We start from the raw sequence: 27,300 nt of genomic DNA, 5'->3' as shown, positions 1-27,300 counted from the left end.
CTGCAGTAGACTCAGCAGGGTTATGCCCCCTCTTCTCCTGAGAGGATGTAAAGCTTGTTTCCTGTTCCTCTTTCTCTCTCTGTTTCCTGAAGTTCAGTAGTTTCAATGCCCTGTTTTGTTTTTTTAAGCAACAACACTTCAGCCAAAATAAGTGTTATATCCTTAATTATAGTTTATTATATGGGAAAAAGTTGTTCACCTTCTCTTTCTTCAATTGTTCAATAACATTTTAGCTCAAGTTCAGGATATTTATTTGACCTTTTGTATCTTCTATATATAATGACATTTGATTCATTAGCTTCTGTAAAGATGGCTGACCTTTTATCTAAAAAACAGTCCATTTTACTCTTCTGCTTCCTCCTCTTTTGTGCCATGGAGACAGTTACTCCCCTGGTTTTGATATTTTGTGGTGCTGGAGTTTTTCCTGAGGATATGCAGTCTGGTGCTAAAACCTGTCCTTCCCATTTCTCAAAAGTTTGCTTCATCGGTGAAAGAGGTTTCAATTTTTATTCCTCTTTTGCAGGGCACTTTATGATTTATTTGGATTTTTTAATGGTCACATCCAAATCGTACATTGAAAGTACACTGAAAGCACATGGCTCCCCCCCCCCGCCTCCCCTCAATCCTGGGATCTGTAGTTTACCCCTCAAAGAGCTATTGCTATGATATTTATTTATATCCTACCTTTTCCTCAGAATGGGACTCAAGGCAGTTTGCACAAATCAAGACAACACAGGTAAAATACAAAAAGATAAATACATATAAAAGATAATAGTTTAAAGACCAATTGAACTCTAATAGAATCAAACCAACAGAAAACCAAATATATTAAAATACATATAGTAAAAAAAGAAAAGAAAGCACAACACTCTTAAAAGCCCTTTCCTTTTTCCTTTTTTTTTTAAAAAAAAGTCAGTTCCTAAAGGCCTGTTGGGAAAAAAAAACAACCTTCACCTGCCAGCAGAAGGACAACAAGGAGGGAGCCAGTCTAGCTTCTCTAGGGAAGGAGTTCCAAAGTCTGGGAGCAGCCACCGAGAAGGCCCTCTCCTGCATCCCCACCAAACATGCCTGTGAGGCATGTGGGACTGACTGAAGGGCCTCTCTTGAAGATTTGCGAGCCCAGGCAAGTTCGTATGGGAGTATACAGTCCTTCAGATAGCCTGGGCCTAAGCCATATAGAGCTTTATAAGTCACAGACAACGCTTTGATATCTGCCAGGAAACAGACTGGTAGCCAGTGGAGTTATTGTAACAAGGGAGTCATATGCTCCTGTGGCGTTTGCCCTCCTAGGTGGGTCATAAGGAAAGGGTTAAATGAGTGTGAAGTGATTGGCCAGTGGGAACCCAAGGGGAGGAGTTAGAGTTGGAGTTGTTGGGAAGTCAGTTGGGAGTTGGAGAAGGAAGAGGGAGGATAAGTCTGTGGGTTGGTCTAGTTTTGTTGTGAGAGAGTGAGAGAAACTGTTAGGAGGAGTCAGATAGACAGTTGGGATAATCAGTTAGAAGTTATTAGGAAGGTATAGGCTGGTAAAGAAACTAAGATTAAGAAACTGACAAGAAAAATTATCTGAAACCATAAACATGTTAATGCTTATAAAATAAACTTGCTTATTTGATTTAATGTTAACTACTGTCTGGACTCTCTGTGTACCCGAGAGAAACAGGTTGGTGGCAGTGGGGAAGCAATCACAGTGGTGGCACAGGGATCAATAGATCGTCAAACGTCCGGGGACCCTGTGTGATCGCCACAGCTCCCTACATAACCAGCACCAGCCAACAATTGGGCTGTACTTCTTTGGGCCATTTGAGGTTTCTGAGCACTTTTCAAAGGCACATAGAGCATGCTACAGAAATCCAAACAGGATGAAACTAAGTTGTGTGTCACTGTGTCCAAATCAGATGTCTCAAGGGATGGGTGCAGCTGGAACACTAGCTTTAGCTGTGCAAATGCACTCTAGCCCACCCCAGAGATCTGGGCATTCATGCTCAGGGATGAGGCCAGGAACATGCCCAAACTGTGAAACTGTATCATCCCCAGAAGTGTTACCCTGATCCAGCACCGGCTGAATCTCTATTCCCTGTTCTGCTTTCTACTATTCTAGTGCATATGTACACACACTTTTCTTTTCTTTTTTCTTTTTTAAGAAAGACAGCCCCAGAGGAAAAACAGAGGCAGTGATTTACTAGGAAATAAAGACTGCTGTAGCATTTTGATGTGGACCAGCTACCGATGTGATCCAAGTGTGGCTTTTTGGCCTCTTTCTTCAGTCTCCTCAGTCAATGCAAATGCTTGATTTATTAATTCAGTCCTTAATGCATTACATCAAACAAAGTTATCTAAATGTTTTGGTCATAGCCTCTCTCTCTCTCTCTCTCTCTCTCTCTCTCTCTCTCTCTCTCTCTCTCCAGATTCTGCTTTAACCTAGCTGATGCTGAGCAACACACAACCTATAATTCTTGTTACTTCATTCTCCTGGGAGTTCTATGAACTTCTTATCCATCTTTCCTTCCTAAAGCAAATGTTAACATAGCACAATCTCCTATTAAAAAGCATTGGAGATGTAAATAAGAGGGTGTTAGCAGGTGTGGGCTTAAATATTTCATTATCCTGTTCAGCGTGGGATTGTTCTTAAGAAGCTAAGAAAAGCAAGGAATTGTGGAAGTGTATGTTTCCTGCTTGGCAGGGGGTTGGACTCGATGGCCCTTGTGGTCTCTTCCAACTCTATGATTCTATGATTCTATGCACAAGGGAGCCAACTTAAATAAAATAGGGGGGCAGGTAAGCATAATCAATCATGAGAGGGGGCACCCCCCATTTGAATGGCAATGCCCATCAACTTTGGAGGAGCTTGGCCACCTCAAATATTTTAGGGGGGCTGAAGTCCTGCAAAGGGGCTGATAGTCTGAGCGATGACTTACCTACAAATCATTTGCAGGCTTTTTGGGTGAGGGAGGCACTTCTCATTAGGGATGCCCTTTCAGAATTTAGGGGGATAGGGCAGCAAAGAGGATTGTAGCTGGAGATGATATTGAGTGGCCCAATCTTAGATACTTTCATAGTCAATACACAAAATAATGACTTAATGTTGCTGTAAATAGAGGCTGTTGGAGCAGGTGCATCAAAACAGGGAGACTCACATGCCTCAAATTAGTAAAGTGCTCAGAGATATAGGAGCTTAAGGATGGGAGAATCTGTAAATTTCAGTTTCAGTGTCTCGCTTTGCCACTCTTTAGTTCTCCATGCTTTCACAACTGTTCATGTATTTTTTTCAAAAAAACCAAAAAATGTCCTCACAAGAATGTACCAGTATATTACTGTGAATTTCTCCTAACAGGCACATTTTTGTATGTGATTTTGCCTAATATACACATTTTTGCAAAGCAAATTCTCTTAATATAATGCATTTTTATACACTATTTTGCCTGATACAGTGGTACCTTGGTTGTTGAACGGCTTGGCTCCCGAGCGCCGCAAACCAGGAAGTAAGTGTTCTGGTTTGCGAATGTTTTTTGGAAGCTGAACATCCAACGCGGCTTCTGCTTGAGTGCAGGAAGCGCCTGCAGCCAATTGGAAGCTGTGCCTTGGTTTCTGAACGGTTTCGGGAGTCAAACGGACTCCCGGAACGGATTAAGTTCAAGAACCAAGTTACCACTGTATATGCATTTTAATGTGTGCTTTACTCCAGTATTTGCATTTTGTACACATTACTTGGCTGCAGAACTGCCCTGCACAATCTGGAGAAGCGCAAATTTTGAAGGATAGCTTTGTTTTTTCTTTGCGAATCGTTTTGGAAAGTGTGGCTTAAGTAGTTTTTCCTTTAAATGCAAATTACACTGAATTCTGTTCCCATCCTTACCGCGGCTGAAGAATAGTCACACATGGACCCTGACACATATGGGGAAGAAGGGCGATAGGCTTCCTTATCACTTCAAACTTTACAAAATTTCAAGCCAGAATCTTACGCAGTGTAAACTTCTACCACGTTGCCTCTTTCTCTTATCCCCCTGCTTCTTCAGAGTCAAAGTCAAGGTGGAGGCCCCCATTATATTTCTTTATTTTAAGTTCCTGTATTCCATAAACTCCCGGGGCCTCCTCCTCCATCTTTTGCATCTTTCGCAGATTTGTGTTAGATGTAATCCAAAAGTCTCCTTGTTTATATTCCGCAGATGTCAGCTTCTGGCTGGTACTTTCCAACTTTACTTTCTCTTTTTCTTGTTTAGTCTTTTCCACTTCTTTAGATATCATTTCCGATTCAGCTGTGGATTCTTTCTCATCCAGGTCCTCAATACATTCAGCAGAGCTGCTTGTTCCAGAAGTCAAGGTCATAAGTTGTTTATTCATAGCCAGACTCTGCTCTTGTAAGACTCCCACCAGATGAAACATTCTTTCGATTTCCGCTAGTAACTTTCCATCCACAGCCATTGTAATTTCACAGAATTCCCCCTAGAGGGAATCTAGTTACTTAGTAATCTTTCTCCAACAATCCTCCAACTTATTGTTATTACTTTGTTTCCAACAATTTTAACTCAATTGCAACTCATTTTAGTCCAGAGGGATCTTAAATAACGATTTTTCCACTTAAATTGTCCGTTTGACAGCTTTGACAGCTGTCAAACTCCGCACCTCTTCCACAAGCTCAAAAGCAGGACGCTCCCGGGCCCGGGAGGGGGGGGGTTGTTTACAACTGAAAGAAAGCTTCCAACACTCCACTCTCCAGCTCAAAATTTCTTTTTGCCAAATCTTGGAAGTTAATGTCTTTTTTCAACTCACCCCACAAAGGGTAGGCACTCCAGCTTAGTTCTTATATCGTTGCTTTAGATCGTCTGCAAGAAGGGGGGGTGCGGACTTCCTTTTAGCACACCCCCCGGTCGTCTCGAATTCACGGGATAATATTCATAAAGTCCAATTCCGTTTTACTCACGGGTTATTCTTTTCAGTCCGAATTTCAAGGAAGGGAATCAGCGCTCTCCAGTCATGGCTTGCGGCTTCGCTCAACCGAGGTAGCGATCGACTCTCAGCACCACGCCACCCTCCGTATCCTCTCCGCAGCCTTTAAAAAGGCTCTTCGTGAATCGGGGGGGCGCTTAAGGTGCCCACCGAGTCTTCAGTCCGCAGGCTTCAGCGCCTGCGGTTTTTGAGGGTCCCCGCGTCGCCGGCGCGGCAAGACCCGTCCTCAGTTGAGCCGATTCCCTCCGCAGCTCGGAGGGAATCCACCATTTCCAGATCGCGCCAACCCGGAAGTCCCACCCCCTTGATCATTCCTGTGGCCCTTTTCTGAACCACTTCCAATTCTACAATATCATTTTGAAGTGGGGCAACCAGAACTGTACACAGTATTCCAAATGTGGCTGCACCATAGATTTGTTTTTTGTTTTTTTAAATAATATTTATTATTTAAATATTTATTATTTAAAGAAACAAAGAAAAAAAGAAAGAAGGAAAAAACTAGTAACATTTAAACAATACGAATCAATAAAAAAGGTCAAAAAAACAAAAAACAAAACACATAATACATCAAGATCAAAAAGCAAAAATAGACAAAAAATTTAAAAACAAATCCAATATTCCCAAATCATTAACTGTCATTACCTTGTTTCATCGACCTGCTCACACCTCCCTTTTTTGTATTCTAGTTGTTAATTATCTCAGCAAATCCTTTCCATCTTTCATAATATTCTGTCATTAAATTACCTTAATCTATTTTAACCTTATCTTACCATAAAAGGCCCTAAAACTTAAAACTTAAATCTTATTTATACCAAATTCTCTTAACCATGACATATTCTTACATAATTCTTTTTAACATTTCTGCTAAAGCCAAATAATTTCATTCCAACATTTTTCTGTCCCTTCTCGACAGATCAGCCCCTTTTCCAAAGTCAACACTGAACTCCATGTGGTATTTAAAAGCATGTTTCAAAGTCCCTCCAAAGTTAAGGGCCCGCACAACTCCGAATGCCTCCCGGCCCAAAGCCAGACTTGAAAGGTCAAAACATCCCTGCATAGGGGGGTCTATCCAGCCCCCCATCTCCAAACCAAACAGAACTCTGTCTCTCCAAATCTGGCTTCCTCCAGGTTCATTCGTCAAGTCCAACAACTCATGTTCCTGCTGGGCCACAGTTCCCTCCATCTCTACCTCACTAGGTCCAGCAACAACCTCCTCCCTCATCTGATCTGTCAAAGCACACTCCTGAGTTAATTCCTGAGTGGGTTCTATATAAGTGCTCACTGCCTGTCCAAACTTTCCGATCCCAACAGTCATCAAATCTGATGACTTGATGACTTGATTTGATGCACCATAGATTTGTATTGACTATCAGACAAGGCTGCTGAATCAAGCCTGTTCTCAAGCCAGTGGCTGACCAGATGACCATAAGAAGGATCTGAGCAAATCACCACTCCCCCCCCCTCAACTCATATTCAGAACATAGCCACTGAGGTTAGTAGCCATCGGTAGCCTTATCCTCCACTAGAAAGGCAAAGGTACGGACATAACGCTAAACTGAAATCAGAAGTAAGTTTCAAATCTTATAATCATAATATAAAATTAAATTCCACCCATCTGACTGGGTTGCCCCAGTTACTCTGAGCAGCTCCCAACAAAAAAACAATAAAAACACAATACAACATCACACGCTAAAAACTTCCCTGAAATCTTTTAAAAATCACATAGCTGTTTATTTGTTTGACATGTGCTGGGAGGGTGTTCCACAGGGTGGGCATGAGTACCAGAAAAAGCCCTCTGCCTGGTTCCCTGTAACCTTACTTATCTGAATGAAGGAACCACCAGAAAGAAGGCCCTTGAAGCTGGATCTCAATGTCTGGACTGAATAGCCCTACCAGAGGGTGATGAAGGAGCATGCAAGCCAAAGGTTATAATGATAATAAACTGTAATGATACATCACAGTTTGTTGTGACATTCTAACGCAGTCACCGGGACAACTCACTTACAACATGGTCAATTTCTTTTAATAAATAACTAAATTGTTGAATGCGTATCCCTCCAAAGCATCAGACTGCATACCTTTCAGACGACACTCAAGTCTGTGCCCTGGAGAATGCAGGGTGTTTAATAAAATTAACAATCTCTGCATTTTGGAAAGGCAGGACATAATATTTGGTTGGTGGAATACATTGCCCTCTGCTCCTTTGCCAGCTTCTCTTACACACACTGCCGAAAATGCGTCCGCATACAAAAGAGAGTCTAATTGACAGGTCCATGGAGGCCGGAGGTGTGATATAACCTGGAATGAGGGCTGTTCTCATAATGAGAGACAGCTGAAAGATTATGCATGTAACCTCTTATATAGACTCTCTGGCTCTTTTTCATAAGCCAGCAGATGGTAGCAGAGTCTGTAGATCTCAGGACAGGCAAATGTGCATTAAATACTGTAACTGCCCTCATTCATTTGCCATTCATCTTCACTTGTCAGTCTCTTTATAAAGTGCCTGCTGTAGTGCTGACCCTGAAATTGCATCATTTAATCTGTAATCGCATATTGCCAACATTCTCTCCATTTTATCGCTTACCGACTGCATTAATTCCGCTGCACTATGGACCACCGATAGCTCTAGGCAACTCTCTGAGGAAAAGAGATATTCATAAAAATGTAGAGATGCAGAAAGGGAAGAGGCTGACATGCCTGAGATAAAGGAAGGAATCTTAAAGGGAGGGGGTGGGGGGAGAGAAACTTAGAGGCATAGAGGCCCCTGGTTTTCTTTTTTCCTTTCTCACCCTGACATGTTGTGCTTTGAATTCTAAATGGCTTATTAGGTTACTATTATTTATAAGAGCTGTCGGTGAGTGCTGCCTTGAAAAGATACAAGAAAGAGCCCCTCCACAGAGAAGCTTCCTATTGAAACACAAGTACCATACAAATGCATTTTACTATATCTTGGTGTGTGTGTGTGTGTGTGTGTGTGTGTGTGTGTGTGTGTGAAAGAGAGAGAGAGAGAGAGAGAGAGAGAGAGAGAGAGAGAGAGAGAGAGAGAGAGAGAATCTTTCCTGAGGATAGATTAGAGAGGTGAGTAAATAAATGAAGTGTTTGTCGAGCTAGATGCCATGACGGATCATGGGCCATTTGGCATATCACATTCATGAATCAGGCAGGGACCAGAGAAGAGTGTGGCTGGATGAGTGTGCTTATCAGCCTCAAAAAGGATTCTGTAGCACTGGAAAAAGTTCAGAAACCAGAGACCAAAATGATCAAGGGGCTGGAGCAGCTTCTGTATAAGGAAAGGTTACCACATTAGGGTCTTTTTAGATTTTTTATTAGAAAATGGTGAGGGAATGGGGGGACATAATAATGCATGGTGTAGAGCAGGCATAGGCAAACTCAGCCCTCCAGATGTTTTGGGACTACAACTCCCATCTTCCCTGGCCACTGGTCCTGTTAGCTAGGGATGATGGGAGTTGTAGTCCCAAAACATCTGGAGGGCCGAGTTTGCCTATGCCTGGTGTAGAGACAGCAGAGAAAGAGAGGGAGAGGGAAGGAGAGAGAGGGAGACAGAGAAAGAAGTGTAGGTGGGTTCCCACGAGGCGAGACACAGTGATAACAGCAAGAACCTTTATTGAAGTAACAGAACTGGACAACAGGGGCAAAGCAACTGTTTATATACATTTCTGAAGGCCTGGGCCACTCCCACTCCCAACGTGATTGGCTGTCTAAACTTCCAAGCTGCGAATCATGACTCAAAGTTTAAGGGCCAATGGCAGAGGCCCAAATCCTGAAATGTTCTGTGACTGGATATCATGTATCAAATTAGAACACAAGAGCTCAGAATCTTTAATCCAGACTCAAGCTCAGGCAAACACAGACCACTGAATAAATAACAGACAAGACAGACAGACAGACAGACAGACAGGAAGAGAAAGAGAAATATGCTTTTCTAATACTAGTTCTAATACTAGAACCTGGGAGCATCTAGTGAAGCTGAATGTTGTATGTTTTAAGACAGCCAAAAGGAAATACTTCTTCACACAGCACACAAAGTATGGATTTTGCTCCGACAAGATGTAGCAATGTCTACCAACTTGAATGCCCTTAAAAAAGGATTAGGAAAAAAATCATGGAGGCTAAGGCTATCAGTGGCTACTAATTCTGTCTGGTGCTTTGCAGTCTTGGGCTTTTTCCCATTTCCTTCTCAATCTGCAAATCCCCGATAATGTGGCATAAAACCAGATGTGACATTGTACCGGTATAGCTGTTGGCAGGCTCTTCACTAAGCATTTGTGTCTCCCCCCCCCCCCGGCCAGTAGTTATAAAGCCTGACTGTAAGGCTTTGCTAGAGTTGCCAACGGGGGGGGGGGGGAATAGCAAAGCATTTTCCTCCAAAACTCCTTGAGTGGCTGAAGGTGACGTGGAGCTCAAAATAAGCAGGGCCCTTCCATTTTCATAGGTTTCTGGAAATGAGCTGTGTTATGTGCACTGCTGAAATAAAATGTGCTTATCTGATATGTGGCAAAATGTAAGAATTGGGCTCTGGAGTCTGAAATCCTATTGGGAGTGTTAATATTGAACAATTTACATTTGACACCCTAAATTCAGCACCACCCATAACCGGGAATGTGCAGAGAATTAAAGTACCAGTATTTTTTGAAGGCAAGCAAATTTGAATTTGCTTGAGAATTTCCTCCAAAATTTGTTTCAGTGCTAGCTGCTCATAGAGTCAGTTGAAGATACCTTGAAGTGAAATGAATGGATAAGTCCAAGTTCATCCTGAGCTACTTTTTGGCCTCTGATGAAGACGCCAGAACCTTTGGCTCAGGGTATGTGCATTTATGTTAGAGAGCTATAGAGAGATTCCTGGGGCCACTGAAATGATGTGGAAAATACTTCCCTTGTTTCCCTATATGTGGGAAACTATGTTTTAAAAGATTCAGTCTTGTGAAAGGGGTGTGAGTATATCCTTAGACTCTAGATGGTAGTATGCAACCACAGTGTATCCTTATAATGGCCAATGTCCCTTCAAATATACGTAATGGGTAATGCACAGTGGCAAAATGAAGTCAGCAAGAAATTTATTTTTTAAAACCGAAAACGAAAAGGGCTATAGATTTTTTTCAGATCCCATGTTTACATTATTTTATTTTATATTATGGGCTATGTGTACTAATAATTTTTAATAGAATAGGATCACTCCAGGAGGATTTTTGTAGAATTACTCACAAAAATGAAACAACAGACTCCAGTGGCACTTTAAAGGCTAAATGTTTATGGTGATATGAACAGTTGCATCAGGAAATAGACAGCGACGTTGCTGGAGCTATATAGAAAGAAGCAAGAGGCTGAAAGAAAAGGGAGGTGAAATCTATTTTATAAGGGGGAAAGTAATACTGCAGCCCCATGTATATCATTCACAGGCACATGCATATAGATTTTAGCCTATATACACTTTACCTGTGAGTAAGTCCCATTGAATTCAATTAGACTTTCACATACTTGGAGACAACATGCTCTGTTTTTAGGCACCAGACTAAAACACTTCTGTCCACCCAGCTTTTGATAGTTAATTTGGAGGTAATTAGATATGTCCCCTGTCCTCAGTTTGTCATCATGTTAGCAGAATGGGGAAGTAGGATTTGTCCTTTTTAGAAATATTGATGGATGAGCATTTTAGGTACTTTGTTTCCCTGATTATGTTTGTGTGATTTCAATGCCTTATGTATTTATTTGTATCTTACTAATTTGAAAGCCCCATTGGGACCCGTTTTGTAAGAAAAGTGATGAATAAATAAAACAATAAATATCAGTAATATAATAATATTTCTTAGAAGACATGCATAGGATTACATTGTCAATTTCATGTGAGTTCAAAGAAACTTGCCTTAGAGTGAAGATTCTTAAATGTGGTTCTCTAGTCAGCAAGCGGTTACCTGGCCTTGAGAAGCTCAAAATAAAGGGAGTGGGTGAGAGCAGAAGTTCCTCAAAACAATCTTTGGTTGCAATTCTGTGTTGCACCACATGGTTTTATAGATGTTGACTGCATTATGAATTCAGAGCCATCATTATTTTAAGAACATCAGAAGAAGTTGTTTGTCAACAGGTAGCACCTTGACAGCAGCCTGAATGGGCCCAAAGGTCACCTGATCACAGTCTTCCCCGTTATTGTGAGAAGTGTTGTATTTCTGTTTAATTATAGCAATTGGAAGAGATCCAGCTGTGACAGCCTGCATGCACAACAGGAATCCATTTGCAAACCAGACTTCCTGTTTCTTATCTCCACTCCTCCAGCACCCCACACACTGCCAAAATCTACTCTGGAGAGTTCCCCAACTCTCCAGAGGTTGCCACTGGGGGGAAGGAGAGTAAGACAAAACCCCTTTATGTGATTGGACATCTGCTTGTGCTATATTGGATCTTATTTTTAAAACTCTACATACATATTGGCATAAAAGTTGTGCAAATATTTCCCTTCCTTGTCCTTGCATTCGGCAATGCACACCAGTGGTAGATATGCCTTGTGTTGTCACTAATTTAGGTTTGCAACTTGCAAAGAAGAGAGACCTTGGTTCCGTGTTCAAGCCCATGCTATGCATATCAAAGGTCCCAGATTCAAGCTCTGATATCTCAACCTATAGGATCTCATGTGACAGGTCTCAAAAAGTCCTGGATGGTTGTTTCTAGTTGATATAATAGTGGGCTAGATGGTCCAATGAGCTGATTCAATAAAATAAGATTGCTTCCTACTTCATGTGGGGAACAAAATACTTTTTGGACTCAATTAAATATCAGTTTCCACTTGAATATCACCATAGGATAATTTTTAAAACTCATCCTGTGTAGGAAGAAGTGTGCTTGTAAAAATCTCCCTTTAGATTTGCTAAATATTGATAAAATATATCCAACTGATAACAAAGAAGGCCATTGTGTCTTATTTGTGCTCCCAACCCCCAAAAAACTGTGCAGTGTTGAATTCTTTAGGTGACTGTTTTTCAGCTTAACTGTAGTAAATGTGAAAGCTATGGATCAATACTACAAATGTGTGATTAGTGTTCAGTGGGTACCAAACATTGGAGTATGAATTCTATCTGAGTCAATGCTGCTGAAGGAAGGAAAACCAGAAAATAAATGGACTGAACTAATGAAAGCAGATAATTGTTGCAAAGCCCAACATAAATATTTCCAGCAACATTTATGAAACAATAAAGTAACTCTAGCAAGTCTTCTTCCTCTCATCTATCTCTGTAGATGTTTCCATATCAAATACATTGTGTGGGCTTAAGCCATCAGGCAATGCTGATATAAAACCACTGTTCACTTTGATAGAGCTTACACACATCAATTCCTGTTTTGAAGGGGGGGAGAACTTGCTGGATTTTGGGCCATTGCATTTTGTTATTTGATGAGTGTATATTATAGACCAGCGGTTCCCAATTAGCTAAACACTGTGGACTCCCTATTTTTCAAAAGCTCAACCATGAACCCTCTACTTTTGCAAATTTTGATGCCTCTGTGGTAGTTTTGGTTATGTGACTGGTGCCACAGATCCCCTGAGTGGGCTATGGACCACGGACCATCAATTGGGAACCATACTTTTAGACAAACAGTGCTCAGAGCTTACATACAAAGTCTTTTTAATAATAATAATAATAATAATAATAATAATAATAATAATAATAATGGCTTGGGATTGGGACATTGGGAAGTATTCAACTAACTTCTTGTGCTAGCACAAGGGAATTCCAAGGGAATCTGTTCCAGAGGGTTGAGGGTTAACATAGAACAGATGTACAGAGGGAGGAGAAGGACATCCTGCCATGGAAGGAAAAATCATTGTTCACTTTAGAACGACACTGAATGTTCATTTTAGAACTACACTGAATATGATCCATTGTGTTTTGTTATTTGATGGGTCTATAATGAAGGACAAAGAGCTATCAAAAGTCTACACTGCCATCTGAAAATTCATGGAAGCAACTTTTACCACAGAAGGCAGTCAGTATGGGATTAAAGATACAGAGTCATAAAGAAGCTTTCCTTCTCAACACACTTCTACTGTGCCTTCTCTAAGGTGCTTTGATGTGGCTGTCATCCATCCATTTTTACATGGTACGTAGGATAGATCAGTGCTTTAAACGAACAAGCAATCACAAAAGTTGTGTTCCTCCTGCACATAGCACAACAAAATGGATCACAGGTACATCCTTTAACAGAAACTCAGCAGAATGTTGTTTGCCCTTTGAAAGAGAAATTGCTTCATGTCACTTTCATCAAAACCAAAGCTATGGAGATCATTACATCTTTCTCTTCCTGGTTCTGAAGATCTGTTAGATGGATTGCAGGAGAACGAGTCTGTGAATAGCAAAGTTCATCAGGTTGCGTTTCACAACATATGAGAAGCACAGTGGAAGGCTTGGAAATACGAAAAAGGAAGTATAATTGCATCCTCACTACCCTGTGTTGTTGCTCTACAACCTTAATAATAATAATAATAATAATAATAATAATAATAATAATAATAATAATGACATTTATGTACACAACACTTTACAAATAACAGGATAGCCAATTTCAAACTCAATGTCATTCCTATGTTTCCTTGTTTTCCTTCTCCTGCTGCCTCTGGAATTGCTGCTTTCTCGTTACCCTTGTCCAATATTCACCAACCTGGTGCACTTTGTATGACAGGTCTCTCCTGGCAAGGGGTTTACAGTCTGAAATAAATATCGGGAAACAATAAGGTAACAATAAGGTAATACAGACTAGGACAGACAATAAGGCAGGCATCCCCAAACTTGGCCCTCCAGATGTTTTGGGACTACAACTCCCATCATCCCTGACCACTGGTCCTGTTAGCTAGGGATGATGGGAGTTGTAGTCCCAAAACATCTGGAGGGCCAAGTTTGGGGGTGCCTGTAACAAGGTATACAGACTAGGACTTTGCCAACCTGGTGTCCTCCAGATGTTTTGTACTATAACTCCCACCAGTCCTAACCAGTGCTTTGTGTGACTGATAGGAGTTGTAGTCCAAAACATCTGGAGGGCAGCTGGTTGTCCAGTGCTAGTATAGGGAGATGGGGGAGCAATAATTCCAGAGGCCAGAGGAAGCAGGGAGTCAATAAATAGGGATGAGATTCTGTTTGAAATTTGGAAGCACAAGGCTTTATATGAGTTCACAAGCAGGATTTCTTTTTAGAAAGGCGTATATTATAACTATCAATTGTCTTGGCAACTACACAGTTATTGAAATAACCAAATCCTTTCCTCTAGTGTCATCCCTATTTTGAGCACTCGCTTTGGTTAGAATATCCTTTCAAATCATAGTGCTGTGTTTGCTGAATATCACATTGTAAATATCACGAAAACAGTGTGGTGAGGGCTCCACGCTGCTATTATTATCTTGGCAGTCCTGCGAGGAGCTAAGCATACTTTGCTGCATTTCTTCTTTGAGCCCCAGGGGCAGGGGGGAGGAACACAAAGTGTTCTGAATGTTTTTCAGCTCTTGCAGAAGAGTTGCTGCAGATGTGAGCAGGGCAAAACTTCCTGTTGTGGTTATCAGGTATCAGAAAATCCCTCATTATCCCCACTTGGCATTTGCTCTGTTCTAAAAACTAGCCCACAAGTTGAAAACTTGCTGCCTAAGCAATTAAAGGTAAATGTAATGGGGGCAATGTCTGAGCTCAGTCCGAGCCTTTCATCACCTAATAGCTTCCGCAGGGTGCTTAATTAGTTTCTGAGCATTAGACCAGCAGCAATCCTTAACTTCTGCCCTTCCGAGTCACAACTTAACTCTCCCACCCAACACACACAGAGAACCACCCTCAGACTACTTATTTGACTACTTATCAGTCATTTTGGGTGCAGGAATTACAGTATAGTGCTCATGTATACAACACATAATACTTTAATACTCCTATGAAGAAGTACTTTCTCTGTCTCAAATCTTCAGCCTCATTGGATATCCATGAGTTCTAGCATTATGAGAGAGGTAGAAAAAAACTTTTCTCTATCCACTTTCTCTATGCCATGTATAATTTTATAAACTTCTGTCATGTCACTTTTTATGTGCCTTTTCTCTAAATTAAAAAGCCATGAATGCTGCAACTGTTCTTCCTAGAGGAGTGACTCTATCCCCCTGGTCATTTTAATCGCCCTTTTCTGAATAGGTACTGCCGTGTTTGGCAGTACACACTTCTTTCAGTGTCCTAATAGCAAGCTTGATTATTATTATTTTGGCAAACCTTTAGGAAAGTACATCATAAAAGATTGACTTCAGTGAGTAATGAATCTTCATTGCCCCTGGTTCCATAAAGTCCAAGTCCAATCTGCCAAGTTAGTGGGGGAAATCCTCAATGTCGTCATGTCCCCAATGCAAAATCCTTAGGTTCTTTAGAGCCAAGCATATGGCTGGTGTTATTCTTCTCTGGGAAATTAACAGCACTAATATAAAGTGCTACTTTCTTAGCTTACATTAAAAGTAACGGGGTGGGGAGGAGGTGGAAGAGGCAGATGCAAAAGTGATGACTGAGGATTTGTAGAAAACAAAACAAAACTCAGCAGCCCAATAAACTGTGTGTTTTATTATTTGGTATTCATCACATAAAAACAACACAAATGAAAAGGCCTGACCTTTTCACTGGCGGCAGCAAAGCTCTGACAATAGTCAATAGTTACAGCTAATAGTGGTGCAATTTAAGGACTGCTATGTAATGATCAGGACTGCAGCACAAAATCTGGAGTCTCCTGCAAGAGACTTTTGGGGGCCCATCATGCCAACTGAGCAATTCTTTTTACTGTTCTTTTTATTTATTAAACTGTATGTTTTATGCAGCAACGAAATTTATATATTTGTGTAAATCCATGTTAGTGAGGCATGCCATCACCTCTCCATGGCCGTTGCTGCTGGCCTCCTACCTTGGACAGCTCATAGTGGCTGCTGGAGAGCAGAGCACAACAATTTTTGTAGGTTTTCTTGTTTGTTTGTTTTAAAAAATGCATTGTGTGTCTGCATCTAATCTTGCCCCCTTCTAAAATTTATTTATTGGTGTGTGTTTTTCTTTTTGTAAATCTACCAGAGAATAAAATAAAAACAAATCAGGATTAAGAGGAGGGCATGTATGCTGTGTCCCTTTGGCATCGTGGTAGTTAGACTCATCCTTCTTCTGACAGGAAATGCTCTGCGGCAGGGGGACAAAAATGGGGGGCTGAGGAAGATCAGTTGGGAGAGAATGAGAAATATCCCTAATTTCATCTGAGGAACATTGGAGGGTGTGAAGTAGGTCTGGGTCTGGTCACTGCATGCATGAGTTCCATGATGGAAGAAAGGTGGGATATAAATGTAAGGAAACAGGTTAAATAAATTAACTAGTCTTACATTCTCAAACATTTTTTCTACCAAACTCATGAAGTTCAGCATCCTGGAAATGTTGCTTTCTATTGAAGAAATTTGTTAAGCCAAATATTCTTGGGACACAGTAGATCTGAGATGTATTTATTAAGATTTGTGAAAAATTGAGAAGGGCCATAGCTCAGTAATAAAGCATGCAGAAAGCCCATGTTTCCATCCTTAACATCTCTGGGGTAAAGCTGGGAGAGACGCCTGCCTGAAATCCTGGAGAGTCACTGTAGACAATACTAAGCTGGATGGGCAGACTCAGTATAAGGCAGATTCCATTGAAACTTCTTTCCATATGTACCTCAGAGACAGGATGTTTGAGAACTGCTTGTGGATGAATTCAGGTGTTTGGGAATGCCGCAAACAAACAGTTCTGTGAAAATGAATTCTAGGCTACCAATTGAATTATATATACTTAGAAGTAAGGCCCATTTTTGCTTGGGGAGGGTTACTAACTATTGCAGATATTAATATTGCACAGTTTGGAGCAACTGGATGCACAAAAACTTACTCCTTTTGCAATGAAACGTTGGCCAGACCCATTAGATTGTTCAAAACTTTACTTGCAGAACTTTCTTCAAAACAGAACAAAAACATCAAAGATACATCCAAATAATTCCATAGAATATCTTGTGCTGTCCAGCACAGGTTCAGCATCTTAGAAATAAAATATACTTCCAAACAGACCTAGAAGCAGAAGTCTCTCTTTTTACAGCCTCCATTTGGCCCTGAGCTGTATCCACTCCCTTCAGGAGAATCGTTTACACATCCTCGCTGTCACAGAGTACAAAGACTCAGCCACCACCCTTCCAAGATGGCAAATTTGCAATTCAATAGCTCTCATGTGACACTCATGTGTTAGCTACACAACAATAGTTAATTATCAAACAAGTAGAGAGCTCAGAGAGCCCTTCTCGCTTTTCTTTAGCTTCAGTGGAATCTTCCAGTTAAACCCTTTCAGCAATACACATAGGCATTCTCCATTTCAGTGTCAATTAAACAATTATACTTAACAGTAACATGCATAACATTAGGCTGCATATATCTGTAAGTATACATTTGTAAACATTTGACTCCCCACTCCATCTCTCTCTCTCTCTCTCTCTCTCTCTCTCTCTCTCTCTCTCATAGTTGGTGGAGCGTAGGGAAGAACTGCTGCAAGAACTGTACCTCTTTTCTGTTGATATTTTGTCCCAGTACTGGGATTGTCTAAACCTGCTCTCCAGAGAATCAGATTAATTCAGGAAACCAGAGCAAGAGAGGCAAATGAAGCTGAGGAGGCTGCTTTGCTTTAGCTGATGGCATGAACACCCTGCTAAATCACCTGTGCCCTGCGCTTCACCTGCTTAAATGCTCCAGGGTTGCAAAAACACACCGATAACCTTTTGGAGGATATTGTGGCATTAAGGAGATTTAAAAAAAAAGTTGGGGGAGAAATGTCAAATGTAACATGATGTGCTGATGTTACCAGGCCTCTAATGCCATCCAGCTGCAACTCTCAAGCCTGGGAAAATGCAAAAACACATTTCATAACACTTTTGGGGGGGGGTCTCGCTAGACCCTCTTTCTTTTATAATGAACACATATACACCATACAACTAGAGGCTTCTTCCTTATCCTTGTTTTGAAACCCCACACTTCAAATGCCCATCATTTTCCCTGTGGGTAGAAGCTGATAGTAGCTATTTCAGGACCTGCACATCTGGTGCCTCATAAAGGGATGCACCAGAACCATCAGAAATGTTTAAAACAGTGTTTAGACCAAATACCCACAATTAATTCAGGTGCTGAGAGAGAGAGAGAGACCAATTAAAATTAACGGTGGGGCCAAACCAGCAGCTGTTCCATTGCCTCTGCTGACTGTATGGAGGCAATCAGAGGGCATGTATATGGTTTAAGAAACATGCAAGCTTCCAGAAAGATTTTCTAAAGAATACACTTTGATGAAGCTTCATAGCTCCTTGCTTGACATTGACTTTTCCATTTTGAAAGGCCCAGATAGGATGCTTACATGTGCATGAAATGTTATTCTAGCATGGGGGGGGGGGTCCCATACTGTTATCTGTGGACCACCAGTGGCAGACTAGCTTCATTTAGGTGATCCACAACATGTCTGTGGATTTGTGGTTAAATACGGGACACAGAATTAAGTATGCATATTGATTTTTAATTGTCTTTTAATGCTTCAATTATTTCTTCTACTGTATTTTATTGTACTGCACTTCTAATTCTATGGAATTCAAATTGTAATACAATAAAATATAATATATAAGAAATAAAAGCAGCAATAAAAAAATCATACAGCATCTGGCACAGCACATTACAACTGCTGAAACAGGCGGAAAAATAATTAAGGGATCTCCAGCAATTTTCAAGTTGTTTGTGGGAAAACAAAAAGTTTGGGAGCTACTGTTTGTTTGTGTTAGTCAAAGTGTGTTTTCAACTTAATGGGAAAAAACCTTCTTATTGCCACAGTTAAGGCACTCAACAAAAAAGCACACACATTGATTTTGAAACTTAAGATGCTTGCCTTAACATCCACACCATGTAAGCAGTAGACAGTCTACAATTTCACATAATGTGTTCCTTGAGAAGGAACCCACCATTTTCCTTAAATTTTCAGCCCCAAATAAATAACCTGGAGTTATTCATAATTTTATAATGAACAAAATATTTACTTACTGATTGCATTCATATCCACCCTTTTCTCCCAGGGGTTCAAAATGGTGCACATAGTTCTCCTCCACGTCCATTAATCCTCACAACAACCCTGGGGGTATTTTAGGCTGAGAGGCAATGATTAAGCTCAAGGTCACCCTAGTAAGCTTCATGGCTGCATGGCAACTTGTAACCTGGTCTCCCAATGCATAGTGTGACACTCTAACCCCCACCCTACACCCACACTTAGTCTCAGTTTGTATAATGAAACCATGCTGGAAAAGGTACACACATTAACTAATTCTTGCACTGTGCAAAAGCACACACACATTGTGGAGTTTTGCAGTAGGTGTTGTAGATTGTGGTGTGAGATGGTGGGATGGAAACATAAAGCTTTTCTCCTTTTATATGAAGTCTGTAGTTACCTTGAGTGTTAAAGCATCCAACTTGGCCTGCCCAACTTGCATGAGATCTAAAGGTTAGATTCCTAGATCAGTCTATCCTTTGTATATTGAAAGATCACTTCCTTGCATTTCTTCTGCATGTTAAGTAGTCATTGTTCTATGGAAGACTTCAAACAAATATGGCGGTGGCTTGTTGGCAGGTTAGGGAAGCAATGGTATTCTCATGGTGGCAGCGTTGTGTTTGTCAGGATGGTGATGGTTAAGATGAAGCAGCCACAGCAAGAGTAATAAAGTGCTGGGATGGGAGCCATGTAAGTGTTTTTGCTCAGTGGGCTTACATTTCAGCTTTGTAAAAGTCCAAGGTTTCTACACACACCTCCATCCAAGCAAGCAAGAGGCGTTTTGACAGGTCAAGCACCTATTGCAGCCAGACAAAAGCACTTGAAGAAGAGGTGGCACAGGTCCAGGAAGAGGTGGGGTCTGGGAAGAATCTTAAGGGTCAAAGAGGAAGGCCCAGAGAGTCACATTTCATCCCTGTGCCTGAGGATGCCTGCCCCCAGCCAAGGTGATCAAAAGCTCTCATCTAACTCCATAAAAATACCCAACTGCAGAAAACATGGTAGTTTTGATATGGAAGGAGTCACCTCTGTTAAATTATTATTGACTTCTGACCGTTGTTGAATCCAAATGTCACGGCTAAAATGGCCGCTGTTTCTTTAATGCGAATAAAGCTGGGTCAGCATGACTCAGCGGCCTGCAGCAGGTTGTATATATAAAGTGAGAAATGTTAGCTTGTGCTGAGGCTGGTGTTTGGGTTGGTTGGTTGATTGGTGCTGGTGTGTATAGTTCAGTCGTGTTTTGCACAAATACTTTTAAGAATAAAACTGCAAGGATATTCTCGTGGACTCTTTTGTGCCGACAAGGGTGTGAGGACCAGGCTGAGGAGACAAAGGGAGGTCAGAACCCTTTCCTTCTTTTTTTTTTTTGCTTTTTACAAACACTGACAGCCTCTGCTTACCTAGATAAAGATAAGGGGGTTCATTGGTGGCAGTGCAAAATATGGATACTCTGCTCTTGTTCCTGAGTATTAAAAGTCTCCCCTGAAGGTGACAAGCATGGAATTGGAATTGTGGAATGCCAAGCATTCCAATTAGTCTCTAGAACTGACTGCTGAGGCCAGTGTTGTTTTGGCTGCTTCCTCCAACAAAGTGGGACTTGCATATAGTGATACTTCAGGTTACAAACACTTTGGGTTACAAACACTTTGGGTTACAGACTCCGCTAACCCAGAAGTAGTACCTTGGGGTAAGAACTTTACCTCAGGATGAGAACAGAAATCGTGCAGCAGCGGCACAGTGGCAGTGGGAGGCCCCATTAGCTAAAGTGGTACCTCAGGTTAAGAACAGTTTCAGGTTAAGAACGGACCTCTGGAACGAATTAAGTACTTAACCCGAGGTACCACTGTATATGCCTCTTGGTGTAGATTGGCTTATGCACCCCAGTGGAAAAACAATGGCCGATCTGTTTACTCCTGTACTACAAAGTGCTGAATAAGTTCTCTCTAAATCAGTTGCTATAATGTGTACCTATTGCCATAGTCAAAGCACAGAGTGGGTGGGGGGGACCAGATGCAAGAAAATGATGTTGCTGATCTCCAACTGTCTTGAGGTCATTCCAAGGAAGTTTTGCAGCAGTTGATCATTAACTTAATTCAGTGATAAATTAGAATGTGTGTTCTATCCTGCTAAGATAGTAAAAAATGACTTCTCCCCCCTTTGTTCACAGCTGCAACTGGTAGAAAGAGAAATTAATATTGCTACAAAAGAAGTGGAGCTGGATAGATGCCAAAAACACTAGGTAAGAGCAATATCTCTTTTATCTGAGACTGTGATAGAACAAGAGATTTGTAGAATTGGCTTAGCGCAGTCAATTCACACACACACACGCACACACACTTTCTTTTCCTGCAGCTATTATATGAGAATCTGATCATCTGAAACTTCAGTTATGCATTGACTGTCATGAATAGAACAAATAAAGCACCATATTTGATTCCTTCAGTCACTGTAAGATGCTGAAGTGTCAAGGCCTGTCAGAGTGAGTCGATTTTTGAGAATTTGAAATGCCATTCCTCCAAACCACGCTTATTTACTAGGGAGTAAGTTCCATTGAACTCACTGGGATATGCTTCTGAGCCCTCGACAATCTCTAATCCTTTCTGCAACAATGACATGTTCCTCAGGGTGGTTTGGGGGTGAAATTCTAAGGTGCAAGCGTCTACTCACATGATGCGCTTGCACAACCAGGTATCCCAATCACGTGGTGCGCCTAATCATAAACGTGTTTGTGCTCTGAAATTTCACTGCAGACAATCACACACAACACATAGTCATTGCAGAAAGCATTAGAGATGTTGTGGGCAAGGCTAAAAGTGTCCCCCCACTCCTCTCAACAAAGCAAGACCCTGCTCATGTATGGACAGAGTTCACAGGGTGTTCCACTTGTGTTCAAGAGATGCGAATTAAAGCCCATTGCAGACCTGACCCCCTCATCAACACAAGGAAGGTTGGGGACTGAGTGACTGAAGATGGTTTTTCGTCTGGAATAGTTGTCTGCTATTGTGACTAGCAAACAAACAAAACAAAAACACCATTACAATGTTTACCTCTATACCACGCTGCTCCCCTTGTGGATTTTCTTGCACGTTCGCTGGTTTTTCTCCATTGTGAACATGGTTCTGCAGAATTCCTTAACGGGGGAAGTTTGTTTGTGTTAGTCAAAGTGTGCACAGGGAGTGCACACCAGCCCCCAGAGAGTCATGCGAACCAGTTTGGTTTCTGTATTCCAACCCCTGAACAGGGAGAGAGGTTTGGATGTAAAGGTCAAAGTTATGCTGTCCAGTTGGAGATCTCGATTTTTGTTTTTTGTTTTGCTGTTGATGAGTCAGTGAAGTTAATTAGTGCATTGATGCAAGCTGCTGTAATTTCCTGATACGGAGTAATCTAAAGCCTTTGCTATCCTTGAGGGGCTAATAAGGGGTTATTGAGTCTACTAAACAACTTAAGCTTTTAGAATAAAGTAGACAATCAGTAATTCAACATCAAGACTTAATTTGGAGGACTCAGAACTGACCTGGTTTTCAGTGCCAGAACAACCTAGGCATGAGAAGCAACAATAAAGAAAATAGCATATTTGAGCATGTAAATTTATTTTGTTCAATAGGAATCTGTATAAGTCTTGACAAAGCCCATCCTGACATTTCTGAAATTTTGAGCTCTGAAATATATTTTTGTTAAAAAAAGAAATTGAGGTTTTTTTACAACTCTTTTTTTTATAAAAAAAACCAGGAGAACAGCACCTTGAGGTTATTATTATTCTTGCTATGTTTGTATTCTGATTGGTAAGCATCCCAAATTCTTTGTCCTATAAAGCAACTGGCCAGCTTACTAGGAGTGAACTCAGTGGGACTTAGGTTTGAGTAACCATGTATAGGACTGCACTGTAATATTAAGAGGCCATCTAATGAAACAGATTGGTGTTAGCTGGAGAGTTGCTCTCCTTCTTTGCTTAGTCTTGTTTATATTATGAATTCTCTCCCCATTATACTAGTTTTAGGATTACAACCTGTAGTCGCCAGAATGGGGCATGCATGTTTGAACTACCGCAACACACTCTATGTGGGGCTACCTTTGAAAGTGACTCAGAAACTACAACGAATCCAGAATGCAGCAGTTAGGCTGGGAGCGGCCACTGGAACTATATAACACCGACCCTAAAGGATCTTCATTGGCTCCCAGTACAGTGGTGCCCCGCAAGACGAATGCCTCGCAAGACGAAAAACTCGCCAGACGAAAGAGTTTTCCGTTTTTTGAGTCATTCCGCAAGACGAATTTCCCTATGGGCTTGCTTCGCAAGACGAAACGTCTTGTGAGTTCTTGCGAGTTTGTTTCCTTTTTCTTAAAGCCGCTAAGCCGCTAAGCCGTTAATAGCCGCTAAGCCGCTAAGCGCCGCTAAGCCGCTAATAGCCGTGCTTCGCAAGACGAAAAAAACCGCAAGCCGAAGAGACTCGCGGAATGGATTAATTTCGTCTTGCGAGGCACCACTGTATGTTTCTGGGCACAATTCACAGTTAATGCTCGCCTTTAAAGCCCTTTAAAGCACAGGAGAAAAAGTATTCCTTGCACAAAGCTGGGAATGGAATCTCCAGTAATAGGTACTTCCTACAAGGTAGTTCAGTGGGACGTAGGTGGCGCTGTGGGTTAAACCACAGAGCCTAGGACTTGCTGATCAGAAGGTTGGCTGTTTGAATCCCCATGACGGGGTGAGCTCCCGTTGCTCGGTCCCTGCTCCTGCCAACCTAGCAGTTCGAAAACACCTCAAAGTGCAAGTAGATAAATAGGTACCGCTCCGGCGGGAAGGTAAACGGCATTTCCATGCGCTGCTCTGGTTTGCCAGAAGCGGCTTAGTCATGCTGGCTGCATGACCCAGAAGCTGTACACCGGCTCCCTCAGCCAATAAAGCGAGATGAGCGCCGCAACTCCAGAGTCGTCCGCAATTGGACCTAATGGTCAGGGGTCCCTTTTTTTATAAAAAAAAGATTTTTATTGGTTTTACAAATTTATTTTTAAAACAATACAAACATATAAAAAGACATACAAACATGTATAGTTTCGTACCCTTTTTTTCATAAACCTTGTTTCTCGGACTCCCCCATACCTCCCCTTTCTGTATCCCAATGTCCAAAGTTTTTCAGCAACTTCTAAATAGTTCTGTCAAACCTCTGTCCTCTTAATCTTTCCTTCATTCTAATCTTATATCGCTGTAACCCTTTCTTTCTCAAAACCTCGACATTCTAACATTCATGCAGTTTATAGTAGTCCTTAAGGTAAATTTTAAACTTCTTCCACTCTTCTTCCGCCGTCTCCTTCCCCTGATCACGGATTCTGCCAGTCATCTCAGCCAATGTCATGTAGTCCATCACTTTCATCTGCCATTCTTCCAGGGTGGGTAGATCTTGTGTCTTCCAATACTTTGCGATAAGTATTCTTGCTGCTGTCGTGGCGTACATAAAGAAAATTCTGTCTTTCTTTGACACCAATTGGCCGACTATGCCCAAGAGAAAGGCCTCTGGTTTCTTAGGAAAAGTACACTTAAGTACCTTTTTCATTTCATTATATATCATTTCCCAGAAAGCCTTAATCTTCGGGCATGTCCACCAAAGGTGATAGAAAGTACCTTCAGTCTCTTTACACTTCCAACACTTATTATCAGGCAAATGGTAAATTTTTGCTAGCTTGACTGGGGTCATGTACCACCTGTAGATCATTTTCATAATGTTTTCCTTTAAGGCATTACATGCCATGAATTTTATACCGGTGTTCCACAACCATTCCCAGTCAGCAAACATAATATTATGACCAATGTCCTGTGCCCACTTAATCATAGCCGATTTAACTGTTTCATCTTGTGTATTCCATTTCAGCAGCAAATTATACATTCTTGACAAATTCTTAGTATTGGATTCTAACAATTCCGTCTCTAATTTTGATTTTTCCACCTGGAAGCCAATTTTCCTATCTTGTTTATAGACCTCCATTATTTGGTAATAATGGAGCCAATCTTGTACTTTTGGTTTCAATTTCTCCTGGCTCTGTAATTTCAATTTATCTCCATCTTGTTCCAAAATTTCCCAATATTTTGGCCATCCGGCCTCCATATTGAGTTTCTTCAATGCCTTAGCCTCCAAAGGTGACAACCATCTAGGGGTTTTATTTTCCAACAAGTCTTTATATCTTATCCATACATTAAACAACGCTTTTCTAACAATGTGATTTTTAAAGGCCCTATGCACTTTAATTTTATCATACCATAGATATGCATGCCAACCAAATGCATTATTGAAACCTTCTAAATCCAAGATATCTGTGTTCTCGAGGAGCATCCACTCTTTCAGCCAGCAGAACGCTGCTGCTTCATAGTACAATTTTAAGTCCGGCAGGGCAAATCCCCCTCTTTCTTTTGCATCTGTAAGTACTTTAAATTTTATTCTGGGCTTTTTGCCCTGCCAGACAAATTTCGCAATGTCTTTCTGCCACCTCTTGAAACAGTCCATCTTGTCAAGAATCTGCAAAGTTTGAAACAAGAATAACATTCTAGGCAATACATTCATCTTAATAACTGCAATTCGGCCTAACATTGACAATTTCAAATTTGTCCATATTTCTAGATCTTTTTTAATTTCTGACCAGCATTTTTCATAGTTGTCCTTATATAAGTTCAAATTTTTAGATGTCAGATAAACCCCTAGGTATTTCACCTTCTTAACCACTGTCAAACCTGTTTCTTCTTGAAATTTCTCCTTCTCCATGACTGTTAATTTTTTTTCTAAAACTTTAGTCTTTTGTTTGTTCAGTTTGAATCCGGCTACCTGGCCAAATTGTTGAATTATCTCCAACACCCTTTTCGTACTAGTGTCTGGCTCTTGTAAAGTCAGTACTAAGTCATCTGCGAAGGCCCTTAACTTGTAATGTTTAGCTCCGACCTGTACACCTTTAACCTGCTGGTCATTTCTAATCATATTTAGCAACACCTCCAGAACAGAAATGAAAAGCAATGGGGAAATTGGGCACCCCTGTCGTGTTCCTTTTTCTATCTTAAGTTCCTCAGTTATCACATTATTTACAATCAGCTTAGCTTTACTTACAAGGTAGTTCATCTTTCACATCTGCTAACATTGTGCCACTTATGCTGCGAACCCGGAGTCTTTCCTTTAGCAATCCTGATGGGCTCACATTTGATACATCTGAAAACTGCAAGCCTTACAACACAATCTTACACATGTCTACTTAGAAATAAGCCCCATCGAATTCAGTGAGATTTTCTTCCAGGGAAGTGTGCATAGGACCTCAGCCCTTTGGTTAACAATGGCATGCAAAAATCTTTGAATGGCCTTGCTTATACACCAACAAAGGCGATTATGGGGTGCGGTGCTCATCTTGTTTCAGGCCGAGGGAGATGGTGTTTGTCCACAGAGAGCTTTCTGGATCATGTGACTAGCATGACTAAACTGCTTCTGGCACAATGGAACACTGTGATGGAAGCCAGAGTGCATGGAAACGGCATTTACCTTCCCGCTGCAGCGGTACCTATTTATGTACTTGCACTGTTGTGCTTTTGAACTGCTGGGTCGGCAGAAGCTGGGACAGAGCAATGGGAGCTCACCCCGTTGTGGGGATTTGAACCGCTAACCTTCCAATCAGCAAGCCCCAGAGGCTCAGTGGTTTCGACCACAGTGCCACTCGCATCCTAGGTAGCCCTGCTCCATAGGCCAAGAAATGCTGGCTTAGATTAAAAATTTAGTTTCTTTTAACTTGAAGGATCTTCATCAGGGGTACAATTGAAGGCTTTAAGATATTTGATTGCAATTGATTCCTAACCTGTTTCTCAGTTTGTAAACCTGTGGGGCCATGACACGAGGTGTTCTCAAATACCTACAAAACATGCATCTGTTCAAAAAATTGAATGTTGCATGACACATATAGAGCAGTAGAAGTTCCAGGACTGCTACTGTACTTTACGTTTCTGAATCACAGCCTGCACAAAAGAAAATATTGAAACGCCACTGTTTTATGTCAGAAAAAATGAGAGTTCTTCCAAAGCACTCTATGGAGTAACCTGCTCTGAAGCAACCTGCTTGGCAGGGTTATTATTTCTGTCTTTTATGATCTGCAGATGGTTTTCACTGCACATAAAGCATACTGATCTTAGAGTATCAGATCAGAGAATACCTTTAGGTCTCCAACAGCTACAACAGTGTTAATAATTTGGAAGTACACACTTAAGCAAAGTATAACTGCTATGATGATCTAGGCTGTCTTCCTTTTCTTTTCTTTTTTAGGTCAG

Source organism: Podarcis bocagei (assembly GCF_964188305.1).
Source record: "Podarcis bocagei genome assembly, chromosome: 3".
Lineage (NCBI taxonomy): Eukaryota > Metazoa > Chordata > Lepidosauria > Squamata > Lacertidae > Podarcis > Podarcis bocagei.
The sequence above is the reverse complement of the archived record's forward strand: the minus strand, read 5'-3'. Positions refer to the sequence as shown.